This window comes from Drosophila subpulchrella, unplaced genomic scaffold (genome assembly GCF_014743375.2).
Source record: "Drosophila subpulchrella strain 33 F10 #4 breed RU33 unplaced genomic scaffold, RU_Dsub_v1.1 Primary Assembly Seq28, whole genome shotgun sequence".
NCBI classification, from domain to species: Eukaryota; Metazoa; Arthropoda; class Insecta; order Diptera; family Drosophilidae; genus Drosophila; species Drosophila subpulchrella.
In genome coordinates, this window is record NW_023665563.1 from 219,331 (window position 1) to 226,861 (window position 7,531).

General features: G+C 42.4%; 1 long non-coding RNA gene across 3 annotated transcripts; it reads left to right on the top strand.

Annotated features, from left to right (window-relative positions):
* Nucleotides 1–112: 112 nt before the first annotated feature.
* Nucleotides 113–1,818, top strand: LOC119559657. 3 transcript variants are annotated; one of them, XR_005220899.1, is made up of 3 exons: nucleotides 113–620; nucleotides 1,355–1,483; nucleotides 1,543–1,818. It is a non-coding gene; the product is annotated as an uncharacterized LOC119559657 (long non-coding RNA). The 3 variants fall into 3 exon arrangements; XR_005220897.1 differs by having other exon boundaries at nucleotides 585–1,198; XR_005220898.1 differs by lacking the exon at nucleotides 113–620 and adding an exon at nucleotides 1,149–1,198 and having other exon boundaries at nucleotides 1,540–1,818.
* The last annotated feature ends 5,713 nt before the right edge of the window (nucleotides 1,819–7,531 follow it).

The window sequence follows — 7,531 nt, forward strand, 5'->3', positions numbered from 1 at the left end:
GAGCGAGAGGCAAGTACGCGGCTAACGCTCTTCGCCGGGTCTGTTTACTAGCGCGGTACTCAGATGAGCTAAGGAAATACCAGACAAAATACCAGATTTAGTGAGTGAATTTCGATGAACGCCGTTAGCCGCGGCCCAAAGAATAAGAAATTTGATCTTTGGCGGTGTTCGCGCAAAGGCGATGTGGAAACTAAAAATTAAAAATGGAAGGAAAACCCCAAAATCGACTGCAGGAGATCAGTTCAGATAAAATAAGACGCCTAATCCAAGTTGTTGTCCTTTATTGTGGGATATCGACCGACAGGAAGCAATACCACAACAGGGGAAAATCCGCAGAATAGTTGATGTGCTGAAGGAGCAGTGGCGGATCTAGGGGGGGGCGAAAGGGGCAAGCGCCCCGGGCGCCAAATCTAAGAGGCGCTAAATCGAGTCCGACTGGACCTTTTTTTCTACCAGTCTTTGGCAAATCTTTTAGAGAGCATGTCTCCCCAAATTACTTGAGACATTGTCAGACCACATAAAAGAGTGGAGAGTTAGTCTTTGCGACACAGTCATATTGAAAGCTAAAAAACTGTGTGAAGAAATGGGCGTAACGATTTCGAAGAGGAGAATCAAGAAACGTAAGATGCCAGGTGAACTTGCTGATGACGCTGCGCTCGATACCTACGAAGAAACAAGACGCTTTTTAGTTGAAATTTTGGACAGCCTTTCAATCGAAGTTTCTACTCGTTTTGCTAGCTTGAGAGTGCTGAATGAGCGCCTCGGATTTTTCTTCAACTTCAAAGAATATCTTGATGACGATAAAGAAGTTTTGAATGGAAAACTATTGGAAGTTAACGATAAATGCAAATCATTAGCTGATTTTTCTTCTGAAAAGGGCCAATAAGAAGGGAGAAAGTCTTGATCTCACTCCAAAAGGAATACTATTGTATATTTCATCGTTGGGGACAGAGGCGTACAAAACACTTGTGACGGCATTGAAAATTTTGTTGACTCTACCATTGTCCGTGGCTTCGTGTGAGCGATCATTCAGTAAACTGAAATTGATAAAATCTTATCTCCGCACAACCATGAACCAAGACAGGCTGTCAAATTTAGCTATACTATCTATCGAAAATGAAGTAGCAGCATCACTCGACTACAATGATATTATTGCTGAATTTGCGGCAATCAAGGCCAGAAAAGTTATATTCTAAAAGTAATATTTTTTTGTCTTGCAAAAACACAAATAATAATGTTTTTTCCGTTGTAACTGGCAAAAGAATCGATATGAAATAATATTCTTCAAACATATAAGCTTTTAATAATTAATAACCTATTTACACTTTAAATACTCCTAATGTTATTCGTACAGCAAATAGGGAGGGGGCGGAATTTTTCGCTTTGCCCCGGGCGCCAGCAACCCTAGATCCGCCACTGTGAAGGAGATCCACTAGAGAATCCCAGTGGGAAGGATTCTGCCGGGCGTGTCCTCTCAAAGAACGTAAGATCTGGCCAAAAGAATTTGATTGCGTTGTACTTATAGAAGTATCTTTTTAGCAGAACCACCAGTAACATGATCTCCGACGACCTTTCCATTAGCACTCTGTACACCACCACCACCAGCTACTTGGCAGCTTAAGCGGAGCTGGAGGACCCGCTGGCTTCTATAGGTAGGAGGAAAATAGGGCGCCCGCTAAAGAACAGTTGGAGAAGCCATAGCCAACCACTGCCAGGATGCTGGGCGACTTACTGCAGCATCAGCGGATCAACCCCGCGGGACTCGGAGCTGCACTGCGGTGGAGCTGGAAAGATGGCGAAGCATCCGTGGGACGAGAAGGAAGCCTTAAACTTATAATTTACATAAATAAAAATATTCGTTGAAAATTTCATTTATTTTTATTTTAATTTCTTTGTGCACCAGCAGACTCTTCTTTTTTAAATTGCTCCAATTGATTTGTTTTCCTTTTGGCCACAAGCCCAGCCGCTTGACAGTAAGGCCATGCCACATGCGTCGCGGGTGAACTTCGAAAACTTCGGTCACACTACAAAGAATAAGATTTTTCGACTAGTGAAACTCTTAGCCGATCTGAGTACTAGGATTTAGCTGCCAAGTAGCTGGTGGAGGTGGAGTCCAGTGGTTCCAAAAGAGAAAGCTCGTCGGAGATCGTTCTGGTGGTTCTGTTAAAAATATACTTCTATTAGTACAACGTAACCAAATTCTTTTGGCCAGAACTTGCTTTGTCTGCGAAGACAGGATGTCGATGTAGGGAGCGAAGTCCCTTCCTTCCCACTGGGATTCTCTAGTGGATCTGCTCCAGCAACTCAACTATTGTGCGGATTTTCCGCGTTGTGGTATTGCTTCCAGTAGGTGAAGTCCCAAATTAATAGGCAATAGCTTGTATTATGAACACCGCCAGAGATTACATTTTTTAATTTTTGGACCGCGGCTAACGGCGTTCATCGAAATTTACTTACTTAGCCAGGTATTTTTTTGGTATTTACTTAACTCATCTGAGTACCGCTCTGAAAAACAGAACCGACGAAAAGCGTTAGCCGCGTATTAGCCTCTCGCTCACTGCTATGGCTAGCTCGCGCTTTTCGTCGATGTGAGTACTAGTCCTTAGCTATGAGAAAGATTAAGAGATAAATAGATGGCATACTATACCTGACACTTTGTGACTTTTCTTACCCTGATACTAAGGTCAATGAAAAAAATACTAAAAAATGATCCCTGATCCCTACTATCTTCTTCTAGCTAGGATTTCTAACAAATGTCATACTCCGATTCCAACCGTCTACCATCTGCCCTCTTCGAAACATCTGTTTCACACGGATGAACTTTGGCTTTCACGTGCATTATAGGCACTGGATAAAACAACATTGAAACCAATACAATACTGACTTTTGTCGGGCAATTGTGCTCGCTCCGCCGACACAAGAAAAGAAAGAACAACCCTTCCGATGGTGTCTTCCAGAACTCCCTGCCATGGTCGATAGTTGGCCCAATCCGGGTCAGAGTTTTCTCTATTTCCTCCCATCTTAAGCACTTCAGCACTTAATATTCACGTTATAATTCATTTACAAATAAGTTATGCCTAATACATCTAATTGTAAATAGGATCACAAACATCAATAATTGCAGTAACTTTCCTATCCTTACACATTTTTATCACTATTCGAGCGGCGACAAGCAAGTTAAGGGACATTGTTTAGTCACCTTGGGCCTCCCACATATAATAGTAATTTATTATTCCTAATTCGATGCTTTTTTGTTCAATTTGTATATATATATATATTTCTTGTTATACCCGTTACTCGTAGAGTAAAAGGGTATACTAGATTCGTCGGAAAGTATGTAACAGGCAGAAGGAAGCGTTTCCGACCCCATAAAGTATATATATTCTTGATCAGGATCACTAGCCGAGTCGATCTAGCCATGTCCGTCTGTCCGTCTGTCAGTCTGTCTGTCTGTCCGGATGAACGCTGAGATCTCGGAAACTATGAGAGCTAGGCTATTGAGATTTGGCGTGCAGATTCCTGAGCTTCTTACGCAGCGCAAGTTTGTTTCAGTAGAGTGCCACGCCCACCCTAACGCCCACAAACCGCTCGAAACTGTGGCTCCTGCAGTTTTGATGCTAGAATAAAAAATTGTAATTTAAATGTATTGTTCTCATCAATACCTATCGATTGATAAAAAAAAGTTTGCCACGCCCACTTTTACGCCCACAAACCGCCCACAAACTTCAAAAAATCGTAAATATGAACGTGGATATCTCGGAAACTATCAATGATAGAGAATTGGGATCTCAGATTTAGATTCCGTAGCCTTGTGCGCAGCGCAAGTTTGTTGCGCAAATATGCCACGCCCACTCTAACGTCCACAAACCCCCGAAGTCTGTGGCGCCCACAATTTGCATGCTAGATACAAAATTTGAACTGAACTCTATTGGTCTCGTCAATACCTAACGATTGACCCAAAAAAAAATTGCCACGTCCACGTCAGGTATCTGATAGTCGAGGTACTCGACTATAGCGTTCTTCCTTGTTTTTTTTTTATTTTTATTGGATTTTAGTTTTTTTACCTCATTTTGATTCAGCGTTCTTGGCCTGCCTAATTGGAGCTTCAACCAGCGCTCAAGAGCTGAGGTATAAGATACTAAGGTATAAATGGTAAGGTGAATATGGTATATAAATAATTATAGGTGCTCTGGACTATATTAATAAGTATAAGTATATGTATGTATGGGGACTGGGTTTTGGCCACTTCATTTATTATACCCGTTACTCGTAGAGTAAGAGGGTATACTAGATTCGTCGGAAAGTATGTAACAGGCAGAAGGAAGCGTTTCCGACCCCATAAAGTATATATATTCTTGATCAGGATCACTAGCCGAGTCGATCTAGCCATGTCCGTCTGTCCGTATGAACGCTGAGATCTCGGAAACTATAGGAGCTACAATACTGGGATTAGGCATGCAGATTCCTGAGATTCCTGCGCAGCGCAAGTTTGTTTCAGAAGAGTGCCACGGCCACTCTAACGCCCACAAACCGCCCAAAACTGTGGCTCCTACAGTTTTGATGCTAGAACAAAAATAATAACTGAAATGTATTGTTCTCATCAGTACCTACCGATTGACCTACAAAAAAGTTTGCCACGCCCACTTTAACGCCCACAAACCGCCCACAAACTTCAAAAAATCGTAAATATGAACGCGGATATTTTGGAAAATATCAAAGATAGAGAAACGGGATTTCAGATTTAGATTCCGTAGGCTTGAGCGCAGCGCAAGTTTGTTACGCGAATATGCCACGCCCACTCTAACGCCCACAAACTGCCCAAATCTGTGGCGCCCACAATTTTCATGCTAGATAAAAAATTTTAGCTGAAATGTATTGGTCTCGTCAATACCTATCGATTGATTTAAAAAAAACTTTGCCACGCCCAGTCTAACGCCCACAACGCTTAAATCTGTCTGCCGCCGGTAGGTGGCGCATTTAAATCTCACTTTGCTGCTTGCATATCTCCATTTTCCTTTGGTCCCTTTAGCTGAGTAACGGGTATCTGATAGTCGAGGTACTCGACTATAGCGTTCTTCCTTGTTTTCGATTAATTTATTAAGTCTCATGTTTCTTATTTCAGATTTTCCATTTTAAATTGCTGATCTGCTCTCCTGCGATATAATAGACAATTGTGATGTTTTTATATTTTGTAAACTAAATTTTAGAGTTTAAGCCTAGTACTCAGATCGGCTAAGAGTTACTCTAGTCGAAAAATCTTATTATTTGTAGTGTGACCGAAGTTTTCAAAGTTCACCCGCCATGCATGAGGCATGGTCTTACTGTCAAGCTGCTGGGCTTGTTGTCAACCGAAAACAAATCAATTTGAGCAATTTAAAAAAGAAGAGTCTGCTGGTGCACAATGAAATTAAAATAAAAATAAATGAAATTTTCAACGAATGTTTTTATTTATGTAAATTAGAAGCTTAAGGCTTCTCGACCCACGAATGCTTCGCCATCTCTCCGACGCCATCTGTAGTCCAGCTCCGAGTTGGCCAATAATGGCTGGTGATGGCTCCTCCAGCTGTCCCTTAGCGGGCGACCTTATTTCCTCCTCCCTATAGAAGCCGGCGCATCCTCTATCTACGCTCGATCACCAGCTGCCAAGTAGCTGGTGAAGGAGGAGTCCCCAATGGAGAGCTCGTCGGAGATCGAGCGATGTCCTGGGGACGGCAATTAGAAAGAAGCCCATAACATTGAATCAGCCTGCTAATAGGGTATCAATATTAAATTATATCAATGAAGATCACACAGAGGAATACCTTTTTATAAAAAGTAGACAGAAAAACTAAAAAGGAGCCAAACATTTTAGCAGATACAGGAGACACTGCTTTTTATATTAAAAAGGGAATTTTTGAAAATTAAAATGAAATATGAATATTCATAAAAGTATAAAAATGTCATGGGTATTCCATTATTAAATATTACAACTATATAAATGTTTGAAACAAGACATTGGTTTTATGAATCCGAAGGATTGGTATTAATACTAATTGGGTAAATATTCAGAAAAATGGCAGCTATAATAAATACAGAAACGGGAGTTTTGAAATATAAAAGAAAGACAGAAAAGTTAATATATTATGATAATAAAGAAAAACGAAATAAGATATGTTAATAGCGTCTTCCAACAGAGATCCATCCGTTGAACGGATGATCCATAAGGTTTTGCCGATCCGAAAATATCCCAGTTAGTTCCCCATCCAAATTAGACGGTAGACGATGCGATAGTTGGGCGATGTTTTTTTTGGTGCAACTCTGAGTTCTTCTTGACAGTGAATATTGAAACATTTACTACAAAAACTTAAACAACGATGACTGGGAACAATCGAAAATGGCTGGTTAGATTAGCCAGATCAGCTGTTATCGGATGGTAGATGGGAATCGGAGTTTCACATTTGAAAATGGGAGGCGCAGAAGCAACGGGTTTGGTTTGACTAGCCACAGGTCTTCAGATCAGCTGTTATCGGATGGTAGATGTGCCCTGTGGTAATCGGAGTTTCACATTTGTCAAAAATCCCAACCGTTTAGATCGGATGGACTCTATTGGAAGGGGGTATACAATTAACAATACACTTCCTTTAAAAGAATTTATTATAAACAAATATTTTGATGAAAAAAGTTGCGAGTCCAGAACACGCCGCCGTAGATATATCCGTCATTAAAAAATTAAAAAGTGTAGACGGGTGCGGGGGTGCGATCCATCATCGCTTAATAAGTGCGGCGTCGTTGGCTTGCGGTGGCAAAATTGAGTGCAGGTGCCAGAGAGGATCTACCCGAACACCGTCTACTCCGAACTGCTACTGGCAGTTCCTTGTCTACCATGTGGAAGCCCGGCTGAATGACCTTGGGGTAGACATTAGCGCTAAAAATAAGGGAGATGGTTGTTGTCTCGACTATGCTCTCACTGAACGCTCGGATGGGAGTACGGATCAGCACGTTCGGCTCGATCTTGATGACTACCTCCAGTTTAATCGCCTCTTCGACCTTGGACCGAGTCGTTGCCGTGCAGATACCGTTAGCAAGCAAAAAGCAGAGGCCAAGGATGCATCCATGGAGCTGGTCGGGGCGGACGGATCGATGAGTGCGGCGGTGTTGAATGTCTTCTCCCCGGTTTCGAGAAGTTGGAGAAGTGCCGCGAGCGACGAAGCTGGTTTTGAGGAGCCTGAGCGCGGTGGAAGGGCAAGCGTTTGGCGAGTTGGCGGATCTTGCTGGCGCGAACGCTGCTGAGAAGCGGCCGATTACTGGGAGCCGGAATTTTTCCGGGAAGCGTGCTTATGCATATGGAATAGCGTACGGTGGTTCCGGTTGCACGTCTTGCACCGGTCACCGCTACGGCAGTTCCCTGTGGAGTGCTCGTGTGCGAGGCAGTTTGCGCAGTAATTATTGATAAGATGTTGTGACCACTTTTAGGTAATCAAAAGGGTTATCAACAATCGATTGGGTCCTGCCAACTTTTTTTTAACAGACCTGCAAGCAGTGCCTGTAGACC